The sequence below is a fragment of the Chrysemys picta genome, chromosome 16 (assembly GCF_011386835.1).
Source record: "Chrysemys picta bellii isolate R12L10 chromosome 16, ASM1138683v2, whole genome shotgun sequence".
NCBI lineage: Eukaryota > Metazoa > Chordata > Testudines > Emydidae > Chrysemys > Chrysemys picta.
In genome coordinates this window covers 9,510,769-9,530,285 of record NC_088806.1, presented here as the reverse complement: position 1 = coordinate 9,530,285, position 19,517 = coordinate 9,510,769, and the positions used below count along the sequence as shown (strand labels likewise).

At 50.2% G+C, this 19,517-nt stretch overlaps 1 pseudogene; it reads left to right on the top strand.

Annotated features, from left to right (window-relative positions):
- LOC101951403 (zinc finger protein 250-like) overlaps nt 1-19,517 on the top strand; it is a 59,655-nt pseudogene that overhangs the window by 19,007 nt on the left and 21,131 nt on the right.

The following is a 19,517-nucleotide window of genomic DNA, read 5'->3' as shown; positions in this document are numbered from 1 at the left end:
TGTCACTCATGGCTTCCCTCCTATTCTGACTGACAACTGGCAGCAGATCCCTCCCTGATCTCACTTTTCCCTGAGTGTGCTGGTGAGATGTGGACCAAAATTGATCCCTTCCTTTCTCCTCTGGGGAAGGGTTTGGGGAAAATCAGTTCCTGATGAGTTTGATCTCTCCAACACATATTTTGATTTGTTTATACCCTTTTCCATTCCTCTCTCTGAGATTTCCTTTCTCTCCGGTGCAGGGAATGACCTATGTCTGGATTCTCTGTGTCTCCTATCAGGTGATGGGATAGTGAGTGAGAATGAGGACGAAAAGCCTCAGCAGGAAGATGCTGAGCAAGTAGAACCACATGGAACATTATCAGGAAGATCCAAAGGGAATGTTTCCGGGAGTTGTGAACTCCCAGAAAAAGCAAAAGCCTGTGAGAGTCAGCACAGGCCAGAGGGAAACTTCAGTAGCCACTCAAACCTTATTGGAAATGAGAGAATCAACTTGGAAGAGACACACTATGCATGCCATGAGTGTGGGAAAAGCTTCAATGGGAACGCTGCCCTTATCACACATCACACAATCTACATGGGTGAGAAACCTTATGGATACTCTGAGTGTGGGAAACGCTTCATTGATAGTTCAACCTTCATCTCACATCGGCGAATCCACACAGGAGAAGCGCCCCACATATGCTCTGAGTGTGGGAAACGCTTCAATCAGAGCTCTGCTCTGAGCACACATAGGAGAATCCACACAGGAGAGACGCCCTACACATGCTCTGAGTGCGGGAAAAGCTTCAGTCGGAGCTCACACCTTATCAGACATCAGAGAATCCACACAGGAGAGACACCCTACACGTGCTCTGAGTTTGGGAAAAGCTTCAGTCGGAGCTCACACCTTATCAGACATCAGAGAATCCACACAGGAGAGATGCCCTACACATGCTCTGAGTGCGGGAAAAGCTTCAATCAGAGCTCTGCCCTTATCACACATCAGAGAATCCACACAGGGGACACGCCCTACACATGCTCTGAGTGCGGGAAAAGCTTCAGTCGGAGCTCACACCTTATCCGACATCATAGAATCCACACGGGAGAGAGGCCCTACACATGCTCTGAGTGTGGGAAAAGCTTCAGTCGGAGCTCACACCTTATCAGACATCAGAGAATCCACACAGGAGAGACACCCTACACGTGCTCTGAGTGTGGGAAAAGCTTCAGTCGGAGCTCACACCTTATCAGACATCAGAGAATCCACACAGGAGAGATGCCCTACACGTGCTCTGAGTGCGGGAAAAGCTTCAATCAGAGCTCACACCTTATCGCACATCAGAGAATCCACACAGGGGACACGCCCTACACATGCTCTGAGTGCGGGAAAAGCTTCAGTCGGAGCTCACACCTTATCAGACATCAGAGAATCCACACAGGAGAGATGCCCTACACGTGCTCTGAGTGCGGGAAAAGCTTCAATCAGAGCTCACACCTTATCGCACATCAGAGAATGCACACAGGAGAGACCCCTACACATGCTCTGAGTGCGGGAAAAGCTTCAATCACAGCTCTGCCCTGAGCGCACATAGGAGAATCCACACAGGAGAGAGGCCCCACCCATGCTCTGAGTGCGGGAAAATCTTCAGTCAGAGCTCACACCTTATCACACATCAGATAATCCACATGGGCGAGAACTGTAATAAATCCCTTGACTAGGGCTGGCGAAAGGGTATGTCTACACTACGGGATTAATCCAAATTTACAGAATTTGAATTTTGGAAACAGATTGTATAAAGTCGAATGTATGCGGCCACACTAAGCACATTAATTTGGCGGTGTGCGTCCATGTACCGGGGCTGGCGTCGATTTCCGGAGCGTTGCACTGTGGGTAGTTATCCCATAGCTATCCCATAGTTCCTGCAGTCTCCCCCGCCCATTGGAATTCTGAGTTGAGATCCCAGTGCCTGATGGGGCAAAAAACATTGTCGCAGGTTGTTCTGGGTACAGCCTCACCCCTCCCTCCATGAAAGCAACGGCAGACAACCGTTTTGCGCCTTTTTTCCTGGGTGAACACAGCAGATGCCATACCACGGCAAGCATGGAGTCCGCTCAGCTCAAGACAGCAGTCATGAATATTGTAAACACCTCGCGCATTATCGTGCAGTTTATGCTGAACCAGGACCAGAAAAACGAGGCAAGGAGGAGGCAGCGACGGCAGCGCGGCGACGGGAGTGATATGGACTTGGACATATCTCAAACCGCGGGTCCCGGCGCTTTGGAGATCATGTTGTTGATGGGGCAGGTTCTATCCGTGGAACGCCGATTCTGGGACCGGGAAACAGGTGGGACCGCGTAGTGTTGCAGGTGTGGGACGATTCCCAGTGGCTGCGAAACTTTCGCATGCGTAAGGGCTCTTTCATGGAACTTTGTGACTTGCTTTCCCCTGCCCTGAAGCACCAGAATACCAGGATGAGAGCAGCCCTCACAGTTGAGAAGCGAGTCGCGATAGCCCTGTGGAAGCTTGCAATGCCAGACAGCTACCGGTCAGTCGGGAATCAATTTGGAGTGGGCAAATCTACTGTGGGGGCTGCTGTCATGCAAGTAGCCAAAGCAATCATTGAGCTGCTGCTATGAAAGGTAGTGACTCTGGGAAATGTGCAGGCTACAGTGGATGGCTTTGCTGCAATGGGATTCCCTAACTGTGGTGGGGCGATAGACTCATAGACTTTAAGGTCAGAAGGGACCATTATGATCATCTAGTCTGACCTTCCACATGATGCAGGCCACAAAAGCTGACCCACCCACTCCTGGAATAATTCTCTCCCTTGACTCAGCTGTTGAAGTCCCCAAATCATGATTTAAAGACTTCAAGTCGCAGGTATATGGGTTCCATGTATCTTGGCACCGGAGCACCAGGGTACCCAGTACATAAACCGCAAGGGTTACTTTTCAATGGTGCTGCAAGCACTGGTGGATCACAGGGGACGTTTCACCAACATCAACATGGGTTGGCCAGGAAGGGTTCATGACGCTCGTGTCTTCAGGATCACTACTCTGTTTAAACGCCTGCAGCAAGGAACTTACTTCCCGGACCAGAAAATAACCGTTGGGGATGTTGAAATGCCAATAGTTATCCTTGGGGACCCAGCATACCCCTTAATGCCATGGCTCATGAAGCCATACACAGGCAGCGTGGACAGGAGTCAGGAGCTGTTCAACTACAGGCTGAGCAAATGCAGAATGGTGGTGGAATGTGCATTTGGCCGTTTAAAAGGTCGCTGGAGAACTTGACTGACTCGCTCAGACCTCAGCCAAACCAATATCCCCATTGTTATTGCTGCTTGCTGTGTGCTCCACAATCTCTGTGAGAGTAAGGGGGAGACCTTTATGGCGGGGTGGGAGGCTGAGGCAAATCACCTGGCTGCTGATTACGCACAGCCAGACACCAGGGTGATTAGAAGAGCACACCAGGAAGTGCGGTTCATCAGAGAAGCTTTGAAAACCAGTTTCATGACTGGCCAGCCTACTGTGTGAAAGTTCTGTTTGTTTCTCCTTGATGAAAACCCGCCCCCTTTATTGACTCATTCTCTGTAGGGAACCCACCCTCCCCCTTCGATCACAGCTTGCTTTCAAAAGAAATAAAGTCACTATCGTTTAAAAATCATGTATTCTTTATTAATTTATTATAAAAAGAGGGAGAGAACTGAGAAGGTAGCCCGGGTGGGGTTTGGGAGGGGGATCGGAGGGAAGGAAAAGGCCACTAAAAAAAGGTTAAAATAATGACAGCCTTTTGCTTGGGCTGTCCTCTGGGGTGGAATGGGAGGGTGCACGGAGCCTCCCCCCCCCCCGCGTTCTTACATGTCTGGGTGAGGAGGCTATGGAACATGGTGAGGGGGGTGTGACGATGCGGTTCTAGAGTGCCAACTCAGGATAAATTGCTCAAACAGGGCAGTTACAGCCCAAGGCTAGGGTTTTTCCACCTCTAAGGCAAACCAAACCAACCAGACTAAGAGGACTTCGGTCTCACCCCACTGGCTAACCGCAATTCTCACAAGCAATTCCCTTAGACACTCCAGTTTCCCAGTATCACCACCAGTACCACTCATTATGGGGACAAATGGTTATGAAAACCAATACCCCAGTAAAAGAAAAAAGGTTCTCCTGATCCCAAAGGACCAAGCCCCAGACCCAGGTCAATATACGAATCAGATCTTACCCACAAATTACGCTGTTGCCAATCCTTTAGAATCTAAAATCTAAAGGTTTATTCATAAAAGGAAAAAGATAGAGATGAGAGTTGGAATTGGTTAAATGGAATCAATTACATACAGTAATGGCAAAGTTCTTGGTTCAGGCTTGCAGCAGCGATAAAATAAACTGCAGGTTCAAATCAAGTCTCTGGAATACATCCCCAGCTGGGATGGGTCCTCAGTCCTTTGTTCAGAGCTTCAGTTTGTAGCAGGGTCCCTCCAGAGGTACGAAGCAGGATTGAAGACAAAATGGAGAAGAGGCATCAGCCTTATATAGTCTTTTCCAGGTGTAAGAACACCTCTTTGTTCTTACTGTGGAAAATTACAGCAAGATGAAGTCTGGAGTCACATGGGCCAGTTCCTGCATACTTTGCTGAGTCTGAAGGCATATTTGTCTTCTCTCAATGGGTCCATTGTATAGCTGATGGTCCTTAATGGGCCATCAAGCAGGCTAGGCAGAGCTAATCCCAGCTTGTCTGGGATGTCACCCAGAAGCATAGCATAAGTTTGCCATACAGACAGTATAGAGCCAATATTCATAACTTCAACTACAAACTGATACACACATATAGACAGCATAATCATAACCAGTAAATCATAACCTTGTCTTAGACACCCCATTTAACCCCCTTTATACAAGATTTGGGTGCCACTACAGGACCTTGGTTGCAACAATGATCTAGATGGTCCCAGTTTATGTCAATAATGTCACAGGGGGAGGGTGGTTATACAGGGGCTGCAGCGGCAGTCTGTGATCCTGCTGCTGTTCCTGAAGCTCCACCAGACGCCGGAGCATGTCTGTTTGCTCACGCAGCAGCCCCAGCATTGCATCTTGCCTCCTCTGATCTTCCTGCCGCCACCTCTCATCTCAAGCATCCCTTCTGTCCTCACGTTGGTCCCTCCTGTCCTCACGTTCCCTGGCATCTTTCCTATACTTTGAAACTCTGTCTTTCCACTCATTCAGATGAGCTCTTTCATTGTGGGTGGATTCCATGATTTCCGAGAACATCTCGTCTCACGTCCTCTTTTTCCAATGCCTTATCTGAGATAGCCTTCGGGACGGAGGAGGGAGGCTTGAAAAATTTGCAGCTGCTGGAGGGAGGGAAAAAAGGAGAGAATTTTTTAAAAAGATACATTTTACAGAACAATGCTTATACTCTTTCATGGTGAACAACACTATTCACATTACATAGCACGTGATTTCTGTGCAAGGTCACATTTTGCCTCTTAATATTGAGTGCCTGTGGCTTTGCTGCTAGAGATCACAGACGCAGGTCCAGGCAACAGAATTCGGCTTGCATGCGGCCATGGTAAGCCATTGTCTTGTTTTCCTGTTAACCTTCAGCAGCAGAAAACAAACTAACCCCCCCCTCCATCCAATTCTCTGGGATGATCGCTTTATCCCTCCCCCCACCGCGTGGCTGGTATCAGGGAAGATCCCTGCTAGCCACACATGAAAAGCTCAGCGCCAATTCCCCGCCCCCCCACGCTTGGCTTACTTAGGGCTACCATATGTCCAGATTTCTCCGGATATGTCCGGCTTTTTGGTCTATAAATAGCCATCCGGGGGGGATTTTAAAAAATCTAAAAATGTCCGGGATTTCCCCCCGGTCGGCTATTTATAGATAGAAAAGCAGCGGCCAAGCACTGCTGGGCAGCCAAAGCCCCTTCCCGGCTCCCCCCATCCCCTGAAGCCTTACCACACCATTCAGCCCGCAGCTGTCTTCCCCCTCCTCCCCTCCCCTCCCCTGAACGCTCCGCCCCCTGCTCCTCCCCCTCCCCTGCTTCCCGCCAATCAGATCTTCCCGGGAAGTGTGAAAAGAAGCAGGGGCAAGCAGGAGGCAGCAGCAGGTAAACTGGGGCGGGCACGAGGAGGAGAGCTCCGGGGAGGCGCAGCCCTGGCCAAGCGGCGCCCAGCTGCCCCAGCGGCTCTGGCCCAGCTCGGGCCCCAACACCCCCAGCCCAGACCCGGCCCGGCTCGGGCCCCAGCGGCACCGGCCCGGCTCGGGCCCCAGTGGCTCCAGCCTGGCTCGGGCCCCAGCACCCCCGGCCCGGACCCGGCCCAGGCCCCAGCACCCCCGGTCCGGACCCGGCCCAGCTCGGGCCCCAGCAGCGCTGGCCCGGACCCGGCTCGGCTCGGGCCCCAGCACCCCCGGCCTGGCTCGGGCCCCAGCAGAGCCGGCCGAGCACCTCCGGCCCGGCCCCAAGCCCCGCAACCCCGGCCGGAGCACAGCCCAATTCCTGGCTTTTTAAAGCTGGCCCTGGTCAGGGGACAGGGAGGGGGGGTTGGATGGGTCAGGAGTTTGGGGGGGCTGTCAGGGGGGCAGGGGTGTGGAGAGGGGTTGGGACAGTCAGGGACAGGGAGCAGGGGGGGTTAGATGGGTCTGGGGTTCTGGGGGGGCTGTCAGGGGGCAGGGGTGTGGAGAGGGGTCGAGGCAGGCAGGTAGCAGAGGGGGTTGGATGGGTCAGGAGTTCTGGGGGTCCTGTCGGGGGCAGGGAGCAGTTGGATAGGGCATGGGAGTCCCCAGGGGTCTGTCTGGGGGCAGGGGTGTGAATATGGAGTGGGAGTGTGGATAGGGGTCGGGGCAATCAGGGGACAGGTAGGGTCGTAGGGCATTCTCAGGAGGGGGCAGTCAGGGGACAAGAAGCAGGGGGGCTTAGATAAGCGGTGGGGTTCTAGGGGGCAGCTAGTGGCAGGGGTCCCAGGAGGGGGCAGTCAGGGGACAAGGAGCAGGGGGGTTGGGAGTTCTGAGGGGGGCAATCAGGGGGCGGGAAATGGGAGGGAGTGGATGGGGTGGGGCAGGGGTGGGGCTAGAGCGGGGCTCCTCCCCCCCGTGTCCTCTTTTTTGCTTGTAGAAATATGGTAACCCTAGCTTACTACAGGGAAGGATTTCTTTTCAGCCACAGGCAAACAGCCCAGTAGGAAGGGCCACCTCTGTCCCCTTAATTAAATTCCCGTATTTCAACCAGGTTACCATGAGCGATATTCTTCTAAGGATTACACAGCGAGATAAAGAACGGATGTTGCTTGAATACCAGCAAACACCGGGACCATACGCTGCCAGGCTTTGTCATGCAATGATACCAGATTACTTGCTACTAGCATGGCGTGGTCAAGTGTCCTACCATGGAGGACGGAATAAGGTTGCACTGCCCAGAAACCTTCTGCAAAGGCTTTTGGAGTACCTCCAAGAGAGCTTCATGGAGATGTCCCTGGAGGATTTCCGCTCCATCCCCAGACACGTTAACAGACTTTTCCAGTAGCTGTACTGGCCGCAAATGCATCCCAAGTCCTCAGGGCAAATTAATCATTAAAAATGCTTACTTTTAAACCATGTTTTATATTTTAAAAGGTAAACTCACCTGAGGTCCCTTCCATGGGGTCATGGTCTTGGGTACTAGCTTGGGAGGGTACTTCAGTCAGGCTGAGAAAAAGATCCTGGCTGTTGGGGAGAACAGAGTGCTGTGTGCTCTCCACAAGCTCGTCCTCCTCCTCCTCCTCTTCCCAGTCTGCAGAATCCTCAGGTGTGGCTGATGAGATTACCCCCACCTCGGAATCCACGGTCAGAGGTGGGGTAGTGGTGGTGGCCCCCCCTAGAATTGCATGCAGCTAAGCGTAGAAGCGGCATCTCTGCGGCTCTGACCCGGAGCAACCGTTTGCCTCCTTTGTTTTCTGATAGGCTTGTCTGAGCTCCTTGACTTTCATGCGGCACTGCTCTGAGTCCCTATTGTGGCCTCTCTCCATCATGCCCTTGGAGATTTTTTTCAAAAGTTTTGGCATTTCGTCTTCTCGGACAAAGTTCTGCTAGCACTGAATCCTCTCCCCATATAGCGATCAGATCCAGTACCTCCTATACGGTCCATGCTGGTGCTCTTTTTTGATTATCGGCCTGCATGGTTACCTGTGCTGATGAGCTCTCTGTGGTCACCTGTGCTCTCCTTTGCTGAGCAAACAGGAAATTAAATTCAAACGTTCGCGGGGCTTTTCCTGTCTTCCTGGCCAGTGCATCTGAGTTCAGATTGCTGTCCAGAGCGGTCACAATGGTGCACTATGGGATAGCTCCCAGAGGCCAATGCCATCCAATTGCGGCCACACTAACCCTAATTCGAAATGACAATATCGATTTTGGCACTACTCCACTCATCGGGAGGAGTACAGAAATCAATTTTAAGAGCCCTTTATTTCGAAAGAAATGGCTTCGTTGTGTGGATGGGTGCAGGGTTAATTCGATTTAACGCTGCTAAATTCAAATTAAACTCATAGTGTAGACCAGGCCAAAGATTTTTTTTAAAATAATCACATATGCTAATTCCCACATAGTGATTTTTGCACCATATTCACCGTGGTCTCTCAGCTCCACCAGATGAGTTGCCTGCTTCTGCCTTTTGCTGCTCACCTTCGTTGGGGTTGTAAACTTTTCTATCCACTCCTTTCCTTTTGAGTCATAGGAGTGTGTGTCCCTCTAGCCAGGAATGTTCATCAGCTCCAGATGGGGGAGAGAGGTTTGATCCCAACAAGCTACAGAGGCAAAAACTACCTGTGCCTGACATCCACTAGGACTGTACATAGCGTTGGCTGCTCACGTTAGTGATCTTGGTGTAAAAAAACAATTATAGTTGTAGAGCAGATGCAGCCCAGGTGCAGTGGTTGACATTAGGTTCCCCCTTGAACTGACCTAAACAAACCTTGAGCATCACGGTTATACTGTTCCCCCATTTCAAAGCAATTGTTAGTCATCAAGTTCCCCCTTCGGGAACAAATTGTTTCATTCCCAGTTGCTTGGCTGTTGCTTCAGGTTGTGCTGCAGAGCAGATATTTTTACTACCATTTTCCTCACTTAAAATACATTGAACTATAACAAAGAGCAGGAACAGGGCAGGGATAGGGAAAAATGTTATTTCATTCTCTGTAACAACAGAAGAAGATAGGGTAAGTCAGAGGGATTCCTTTATTCCCCATCACCATCCCAATCCCCCCTGTTGTTCAATTGGTTAGGTCAATATTTTTGTTAAAGGGCTGGCAAGAGGATTCCCTAGTGAATGACTTGGAACTAAGCAAAATACCCATGCATTTGGCTCCTAAAGCAGTTGTGTCCCAGGCCCTGCAGGAGGACACCCCTGAAGGTATCTCCTTCCTAATCAGGTGCATGTTGCCTATTATTTGGGAAATGCAATCCCTATCTAGGTAAAGATGGGGAAAATGCAAGTGACATTTCTCTTCAGCTCACCGCTGGGAGATGCTGCAAATATGTAGAAAATGAAATCCATGTTGAATGTGATATAGCTGCAGAAAGATACCTATTTTTAATAGATACCTGACATTCGGTGTCTTACACGGATTCTAAGCAGCACCTGAATTTAGTCCCTAATTTAAATCTGTGCCACCAGATTAAAGAAATAAAAGGGCATAGTTGAGTGAGTTATATATATATAGCACATATATCGCTACTGATATGTTGTGTGGTTGGTGAAGAATTCTACGCCACAGAAGTGTAAAATTACTCCAAGTAAGGTCAAAGATTTGACAAGAACTCAGGTAGAAATTGCAGGTACTGGTGGTTGATTTTCACCCCAGAGATGGAAGCTATGGTGACCTGTGGCCCAGGTAAACTATTTTTAGAACCCTGCTCCTAATTAAGTGGTATTGGTCACACACCTGAAGGATACCATGATTAAATTGGGCACAACTGTCTTTTACCATTTGGATCCAAAGTTTCATTAATCACAGAGAGAAACAGCTGATTCCTTCATAGCCATTCTATGCCTCTGGGTCCGAATCTGGCTGCCTTGTTGGACAAGAAGCACTTCCATTCTGGGCAAATGATGGTAGCCAATGAGGGAATGTATCAGATTCCAAGTTCAGACTGCAGGATACATGAATGCTGAGTTCAGAGTCTGTGGTTTGATCTCTTAGATTTGCTATTAAGTCTAATGCATTTGTATCAGTTCTCCTCCTGCTGCTACTTTGAAAGATTAGAACGTGTGAAAATAGAGCACAGGTGGTTTTTCTCATGATGCAGCCTTCCCACATAGTGTGAGACCCCTTCCACCCACACTTCTGGGAGAAGACCAAGGGAGAAATGAACTCACAGAAATGGAAGGCTCCTAAGTTATTGTAGAATGTGACTTCACACAAAGCCCATTGGGTGGAAATCGGAATTAAGAGAAAACTGCCCTATCAGTTTATATTTTGTAATTGTTAAATAAGTTGGTACCAGCGACAATGAAATTAAACATGAAGTTATTTAGTGTAACGGAAGAGGCTGATCATGTGATAACTTTCAGTGTTACAATATAATTCAGGTTTCCTTCCAGTTCTCTCCCTGCCCCCTCCTACTACATAGGAAATGGAGGCTAATCCTGAAATTAAAACCTCACTCCAAAGGAATTAGAGTGGGGGAATATGTGAGAGAAATAGCATGTATGAGAATAGAGACCCAGTATAGACTGTAATTATTTCTATTTCAAATTGAATTTATTTTGATAAATTTTAAATCTTCTGTTAAGAGGAAAATTACTTGAAACAAGATGTGGAACCTTTTACCCAGTTAGAGGGTAACAGTCACAGAGTTCTCCAGGTCTCTTGTTTGCAAAGCAAAGATGTCACATCAGGCAGGAGATGTCAAAATCTAAAATGGTGATGGATGTGTGATGGTAGCTTTTCTGGGTTGGTTTTTAGGGGGTTGGTTTTTTAATGTAATTTTTGTTTTGTTTTTGCAACCAGTTATTTTTATAGGTGCTGAGGCCCCTTTTCCTTTTGAGCACAGCTGTTTAACCCACAGGCCTGGCTCTGGAAACCTCCTCAGAACTGGCCTTGTGTTTCTTTCATGTTTGATATCTTTGGGGTTCGCACATCCACACTACATGCGGTTCACAGCAACAGCTACTTTGAGAAAGCTGCTGGGTTAAGCGGGCCTTTTCCAAACTGACATTGGCCCAAAGTCTGCCTCAATTCAGCTGGATTGGGACACGTCTGTATCAAAGGAGTGGTTCACACCTGATTTGTCCTGAGACCTCGGGGGAGGGGTAGTAAAATAGCATAAGGAGGAATTGACAACAATAAAGTTAAAGGTAAGGGTGAAAGACTCTCACTTTGCAGGTCATCAGGCCTGTTCTGTTCATTACCTCTGACGCCTCTGGCACTGGTCACTCTCAGGCAGCACACTGGGCTAGATGGATGATTGTGGCTTTCGTCATCTGAAAGCTCTGCAGCCATTGTTTGTCATCCCAGATGTGCATGACAATGTGATCCCACCACTCAGTGCTTGTTTCCCGAGACCAAAAGCAGCGTTCCACTGTGGTCAGCACCTCCGTGAATGCCACAAGCAATCTCCTGTCATAGCTACTCGGTGTGGCAAGATCGATGTTGAACTCCTCTGCCTTTGTAGTTTAAGGAATAACTCCACTGCCACTCGTGACGTGTGGCATATTTGTCAACAGTGCGGGATCCATTCCTGTAGTACGAAGAGGCAGAATGCACAGTTCACCAACCATTGAAAGATGGCGCCAAATGTGGATGGAGGCACAGGGATTACTGGGATGTGAAGCAATGCCTCATGGGACATTGGGACAGAACTCAGGATGTCCCGTGACCCCCTGTGCCTTCTCACAACTCTTAGCAGCAGAAGAGGAAGCGATGCACGGTGGGGTGAACACCGCTGCAAGTGCCGCAAGTGTGAACACACTATTGCACAGGCAGCTGACAGTGTGAACACACAATAGCGGTTTCCCTTCACCGCTCTGTGAGCGGCACTGAACTCCCAGCGCTGTCTTCCCCTCTTTCATAGTTTCTTCCAACTTGCTAGGAAGCTGTTTTGCTACAATGTGAGTCAAGCAGTGTGCGTTATCTCCGGGCTATCTCGGAGAAGTCTGCATTGTACACGGCTCCTGTGATAGTCCTTGGGAGCGTGGATACCTTCAATGGGCCAGCAGCGAGTCTGGCTCCTCCATTGTGGCACCGGAAAGGTGGTTGTGAGCATTTCCCAACTTCGTAACATAGTTCAGTAAGGCACACAGAGCAAAAGTTCATCACGTCCCACACAAGGCGAGCACACACCATCCAACAAGATATTAATGTTCAACAGATCACGGCTTTTGAACTGATACCTCACCAGGCAGACTTTCTACAAACCATAGCATCATTATGTGACAGTGGTGAGTAGGGGGCTGCTTTGCGCACAGCTGGGCTGACATTGCAATGGAGACGTACCCGCAGAGTCCATCTCTCCCGGGATAAAGATTGCAGCAGGGCTGGCCTGGGTCATGGGATTGGGCTCCTGGAGCTAAAGCTGTGGGGCTCAAAACTGTGGTGCAGATATGTGTGTTCCTGCCGGGTTCGGAGACCCTGCCCCCTCGTGGGTCTCAGCAGCTGGGCTCAAGCCGTACGTGTGCACTGTCCTTGTACAGCCCTGCAGCCCCAGCCCCACAAGCCTGAGCCAGCTGCCCCAGGGGTGTTAATTGCAGTGTAGACATAACGTGAGGGTACGTCTACGTGGCGACGAACCCCGGCGGCTGGTCCGTGTCTGACAAATCTGGCTTTGCCTCCTTCTGCTCCTTGTTCCTCGGGACGGGACGATCTGCCCAGAGAGGCTGCAGCCAGTGGGTCTGGGCAGGTCCCGGGTCTGGGAATCCTCCCCCCATCTCCCCCTTCCCAGTCCCTTCTCCCCCCTTCCCCACTCCCAGTCCTGTCTCCCCCATCTCCCCGCTTTCCCCCATCTCCCCTCGGTCCTGTGTGCCCCCCGCTCTTCAAATCCAAGAGAGTGGAGATAAATCACCTCTCAGAGTCAATGCAGGGTAATCAATAGGCAGACAGCGGGCCAAATCGCTTTTCAATGGACCCCAACAACTTTTTATTTACTTATTATTAGCATTATTGTTTTTTTATTATTATTATTATTTTCTCTGGAGTCTGGACTTTGACTGGACCTTGACCAACAATTTTGGACCTTGACAAAAAAGAATGGCTTACCCCTAAGAATGGGGTTGTGTTACCTTCCTTATGTCCTGGCTCCATCTTGTGGCCATTTCCTTTCCCTCCTTTCGGTGAAAAGCTTTGGGATTTTGTGCAGAAACTTTATTTCCTCGGGAGAGACCCAGGAACAGGGGCTGCCTGCATGTATCACCCACTAGATTAGAAGGTGACAGACAAACACCCTTAAGACGAGGCAGTGTCACTGTCAAAAAAATCATCTCCCTTCTTCACTTGAGTGACAGCCTGAATCGTTCCTTATCCGGGCAGAGCCCAAGGACTGGAATTAGCAGCAGCAACAAACCGTTCTGTACGTAGCAGGAACCAACACAAAATGTGCTGTAAAAGGAGCTGTCGCCTTCCTGCTGGGGTGAAATTTGCCCTTATGGTCATCGATTTTCATTTCCCTTCTCTGAGAGCAGAGATGGGGTTGGAGCTACCTGAGGCTGGGATGTCGAGCCCATGTCCCCATCTGTCCGTCACTCTGGGAACCTGTCTCTGCTCACAGGCTGCCTCCAGCCTGTCCGGCCAGATCCTGAGCTCTGTGGGGGTGAGTCATTTGGCATAAGTGGCACCTGGGAGAAACACTCCTGCCAGATGCATTGGTGGCATAGTGGTGAGCATAGCTGCCTTCTAAACAGTTGACCTGGGTTCAATTCCTGGCCAATGCAGGGATGTGCCCTTTTCTTGGCCGGGAATTGGTTTAATTTCAGTCACATTGTAGCAGTTTATCAATGGAACGAGAGAATTAATGTCCCAAATCCCAGCAGGTCGTTCAACACCCAGTGGAGGAAGAAAGGGGTGGGACTATACAGTGAGCTGTTCGAGTCATTCTGATATTACAATGTTTGGTTTATTCTTTAAAAATTTTCCTTTACTTCCCTCTCCGATTTAGACTCAGAGCCTTTAAGGGCAGAAGGGACCATCATGATCATCTGGTTCGATCTCCTGCACCTTGCAGGCCAAAGGACCCCACCCACCCACTCCTGTAACAGCCCCTAACCTCTGCTTGAGTTATTGACGTCCTGAAATCATGGATTAAAGCTGTCAAGTTACAGAGAATCCACCATTTACACTGGTTTAAACGTGCAAGTGACCCATGTCCCATGCTGCAGAGGAAGGCGAAAACTCCCCAGGGTCTCTGCCAATCTACCCTTTGGGAAAACTCCTTCCCAACCCCAAATATGGCGATCAGTTAGACCCTGAGCATGCGACAAGATGCACCGGGCAGACACCTGGGAAAGAATTCTCTGCAGTAACTCTGAACCCTCCCCACCTATTGTCCCATCTCCGGCCATTGGAGATATATTTGCTGCTAGCAATCACAGATCGGCCACATGCCGTTACAGGCAGTCCCATCACACCACCCCATCCATAAACTTATCAATCTCAGTCTTGAAGCCTGTTCATTTTTTTGCCCCCACTGCTCCCCTTGGGAGGCTGTTCCAGAACTTCACTCCTCCGGTGGTTAGAAACCTTCACCTAATTTCAAGGTTAAGCTTGTTGATGGGCAGTTTATATCCATTAGTTGATTACTAGTGGGAGCATGTGATAGTATGGGGGAGGGAGAAAGACAGAAGAACTAACAGTGGGAGGGAGCCGGAGAGATTCCCTGTTCCCCTATCACCCATCTCTGGGTGGAACCAGTTGGAATTGCCCTTGGGAAGCTGCCGCTAATAACTCAGGTGTAAAATCATTATTCCGTTGGAATCAGATTAAAGCCTCCTCACACCCGGTGTCACGGTCATCGACATCGCTCATTCCTGGGATGTCACCGGCCAGAGCAATACAATGAGAAGAACCAAATCCCTTTCCAGAGCCCAGGCACACACAGAAATCCTGGGGCTTTTCGTTCCTAGGCTTCTGGTGCCATCGTGTGGCTCTTTGGTTTCACTCCTTTCTGTTCAAACCTTTAGCTTTCTGCACAGAAATGTTAATTCCCTGGGAGAGACTTGGGAGCGTTTCTCTGTTTTGTGTTGTTAAGGATTGAAATGTTCCCGGTTCCTCGGTCCCAACCTGCCTCCCGTTCTACTGCCCATGCAGCCCCCTCCCAGCCCTCAGTGGCCAGTCGATGCTGATTCCCTCAGCCCCATCTGTGCAGGGGTTGAAACCTGTCACCCTGCATTGCCTAGTTCCCCTACCTCTGAGGGACTTCAGCTCCTCTGTGTCCCCAGAGACCCTCCACACCACTCCCCTGTTTACCACGGTTCAGATATTGCAGTAGCATGAGTCTGACACTCACTTTAGAGGCCCCACATTAATAACCATTTTCAATATGAACTTACTGGAGATTCTATCGTAATATTTGGGTGGGGGGGCACCTGTTAACAATATTCATAAAAATCCTTTTCCAAGAGAGTCCCAGGGCTCTTGAAATCCTTTGTATCGTCAATGAACGTCCACTGACCATGTAGCTGTTTGTGGTATAAACATCTTAGATTTCCCCAGCTAGATAAGATCCCATCTTTACATAAATGTCAGGGAGCCCTGCCTGAAAACAGTGACAATCTTAGAACAGTTCATCAGCATAATTATCACACTAAAGTATATGTGGAAAGCATGTGCCCTACCACTGAGCTCCCTCCCCACCAATACAGCTAATGCCATAAGGCATTGGGAGGGGGGAGAGAGAGAGGGTCTCCATGCCTCATCTCGGTGGCAGAAGTGGATTGGGGCTACAAGAGCTTCCACATTATCACATAGTGGATGGGGCCGTGGGTGGAAGGGGTGGAAGAGGGCGGGGCCGCAGGCAGAAAGGGTGGGGATTTGATATCACTAGCCCCTGCTTAGCAAGTAGGGTCACTTTAGGGCAGTGGTCCCCAAAATGTGGGGCATGCCTCCTAAGGGCACAGAGGAATGTTCATGGGGGCACCTCAGGGCCTGAGCCAGCCACCATGGAGAGCAGGGAGGGAGTACCACTCTGCCCCCAGGCTCCCAGCCTGGCCTCAGCTCCCTTACCCCATCCACACCCCTCTCCCCAGCAAGCCATGGCCCCACTCCCAGCCCCAGTTCTAGACCGTGGCTGCTGAGGGGCTGCAGACATGGATAAGAGGGCACAATATGAAAAGTTTGGGGACCACTGGTTTCGGTTAACACCCTCAATCACTTCTATGCAGTCCAATAAAATGTATTCCTTGCCCCTCAAGCAGGATGGACTAGGTGTGTTCTCTTGTCCTTTACTCATAGAGTTGGAAGGGACATCAGGAGGTCATTTAGTCCAACCCCCTGCTCAAAGCAGGACCAACCCCCAACTAAATCCCCCAATTGTCCTCTCAAGGACTGAACTCACAACCCTGAGTTTAGCAGGGCAATGCTCAAAACACTGGGCTATCCCTCCCCTGCATCATCCAACAAAGATAATAACCTTTCATTGCACTCATGTGTTTTGTAACCCAACATCAGCCAAAACTGGTCCTTTTGGCAAAGCCGCCCCATCATGCTGCGTAGCTAGGCAGAGTAGGCAGGTCTGTGCAAACACGGTCTGTTCCTGAAGTCTTTCCCCCAGCTCATCACTAGATGTGAGGGGGGAGCTCATTCAGACCCTGCTTACACTTAGTATTTAAAAACTCCTTATTGGCCCTACCTCTGCTGGCCTTAGATTTCTCCTCCTGTCCCTTCCGCAACAGCTCAAATGAGGTGGCCGAGTGGTTAAGGTGATGAGCTGTTAATCCATTGTACTCTACACAAGTGGGTTTGAATCTCATCCTAGGGTTACCAAATTTAAAAAAAGAGGACAGTCCACAGGACCCCAACTCTGCCCCTTCTCCAAAGTCTCCGCCACCTCCCCTGAGCACCCCGCATTCTCCCTCCTAGCAGGGTGACCAGATTGGCAGTATAAAATATCGGGATGGAGGCAGAGCAAACAAAAGGGGGGGGAATGGAGCAAAAAAAAAGTTTTAAAGGGGCCTGGGACATTAGCCGGCCCCGGTCCCGCGCGCTGCCCTCCCCTCCCCGTGGAGCCTCTCGCCCCCCGGCCCGCCACGGGCATACGAGAGGCGCGGTGGGTCTGGGCGGGGGCAGCGCGGAGCGGGCAGGGGCCCGGTGGGCGGCGCGGGGGCGTGGGCCGAATCCCCGCTGCTGCCAGGGAGCCCTGCGCCTCTCCCTCCCACTCGTGGCTGCGGCTCCTTCCCGGCGGGACGTGCCTCCTGCGGCCCAGGCCACATGCGGCGCGCGTCCCCTGCGTCTAGTCCCCCTCCCGCCGGGAAGGAGCCGCTGGACGCGCGCCGCATGTGCACGGGACAGGATGGGGAGTGCGTCCTGCCAGGAGGGAGACCAGTCCTGGCATGGTTTGCAGGTGTAGAGGGGCTGGGCCAGTCCAGACTAAAGCAGCAGTTTAACCCCTTCTGTGCCAGCGGGGGGTTTATATAGCCCTTCACAGGCATCCAGGCCCACGGAATGGCCCCCTATCAGCCCCATGCCTGATGTGGTGGGGCGACCCACTGGCAGCATTGCCTTTGAGGGTACTGCTCCCCCCCCTCCCCCTTTACTGCCACCACAATGCCTGTCACCTTCACTTCCTGAGGGGTGACCCCAGAAGGTGTGTTTTGTTATCCCTTTCCCTACCCCCTAGGATGGGTTATACACCCTCTGTCACTCACCTCTGTCTCAGGAGACAAGGCGGGTCATGGGGCGCGGGTGATGCTATGCTGGAGATCCATCTGTGACAGTGTACCCCATAGAGCTTTATGGGGAGGGGGTGCTTATAAATGTATGTATGACATAACTGGAATATGTTTTGTGCTGCCTGTGCCATGTAATATATCTCTGTAAAGGTTATGGTCTACTATATCTATTCATCCTATTTGTACATATATATCATTTTCTACTTGAGCTTAAGAATATGGGCTGTATGCTTGCTTGGTTTCTAAGTAAGCTTTGGGAGGCATTTGGTCAGCTTCTTTAGGAAGGAATTTGCCAGGTTAAGTACCTGATCAGGAAACACTTGGAGAACAATGCATCTTGGAATGCTCCAATCCACATAAGAAGTCTTCCTGGAGACATGCAAGATACCATGTGAACAATGGCTTCGGCCTGTAAAGACTGAGTCATGCAGGGACATGTGACTTGCTCAGGTGACTCCAGAACTCCATCTTGGAGCTGGACTTTGCAAAGGAAGGAGGAGGGGGGTCTCCACCCACAAGAGAGAGTCTATTTAAACCCATGGGAGACCCTTCCATTTTGTCTTGAGCTGGCTAAGGAAGGAGCCTCTCCACCCCCCCACGTTATTCGAAGGGAACTGGAACAAAGGACAGTAACTACAGGGGGTGTGAGTGATTGCTGGACCCAGGCTAAAAGGAGATTAGCCTGTAAAAGGGAGCATTCTGGAACTGGTGAGGAACTTATCTGTATTTAGTTTGATTAGACATAGATTTGCGCATTTTATTTTATTTCACTTGGTGACTTACCTTGTTCTGTCTGTTACTACTTGGAACCACTTAAATCCTACTGTCTGTATTTAATAAAATCACTTTTTATTTAGTAATTTACTCAGAGTATGTAAATAACTCTGGGGGAGCAAACAACTGTGCATATCTCTCTATCAGTGTTATAGAGGGCGAACAATTTATGAGTTTGCCCTGCATAAGCTTTATGCAGGGTAAAACGGATTTATTTGGGTTTAGACCCCATTGGGAGTTGGGCATCTGAGTGCTAAAGACAAGCACAGTTTTGTGAGCTGTTTTCAGGTAAACTTGCAGCTTTGGGACAAGTGATTCAGACTCTTGGTCTGTGTTGGAGCAGATGGGAGTGTCTAGCTCAGCAAGACAGGGTGCTGGAGTCCTGAGCTGGCAGGGAAAACAGGAGCAGGGGTAGTCTTTGCACATTGGGTGGCAGCTCCCAAGGGGGTTTCTGTGATCCAACCCGTCACACCATCATCACTGAAGGAGTGGCAGCCTTGACTCCCCTTGAAGGTTGCCAGGATGCTGACGTGCACTGGCGGAGAACTGGGGCTTGACTGAGTCCATGGACCATTTGGCCCACACTGTGTCACTGTAAAGCCTGCTCTGCATTGCTGCCAATTGCTGCTGGTGGCATTGTGCCCTGTACCCAGGCTAAGCAGCTGGGGATCTCTTGCTTATGCCTAGAAACTTTTCCCCTCAGAGTCCAAACAGCATACAGATAATCAGTTCCTTCTGTATGGGTTTTTTTTTATCCCCTTCCTGCCATGTGCTCTGAGCTGCAAACTCAGCTAATGAGAGGTCAAGAGCACAACAACAGTCTTTTGTCTTCTTTAACATCCCATAATAGTCTATCTGGTGTTGATGGACCTTTCCTGCCAGGCAGGGTGTAATGCATTCTGTTGCCAATCAGCACTTCCC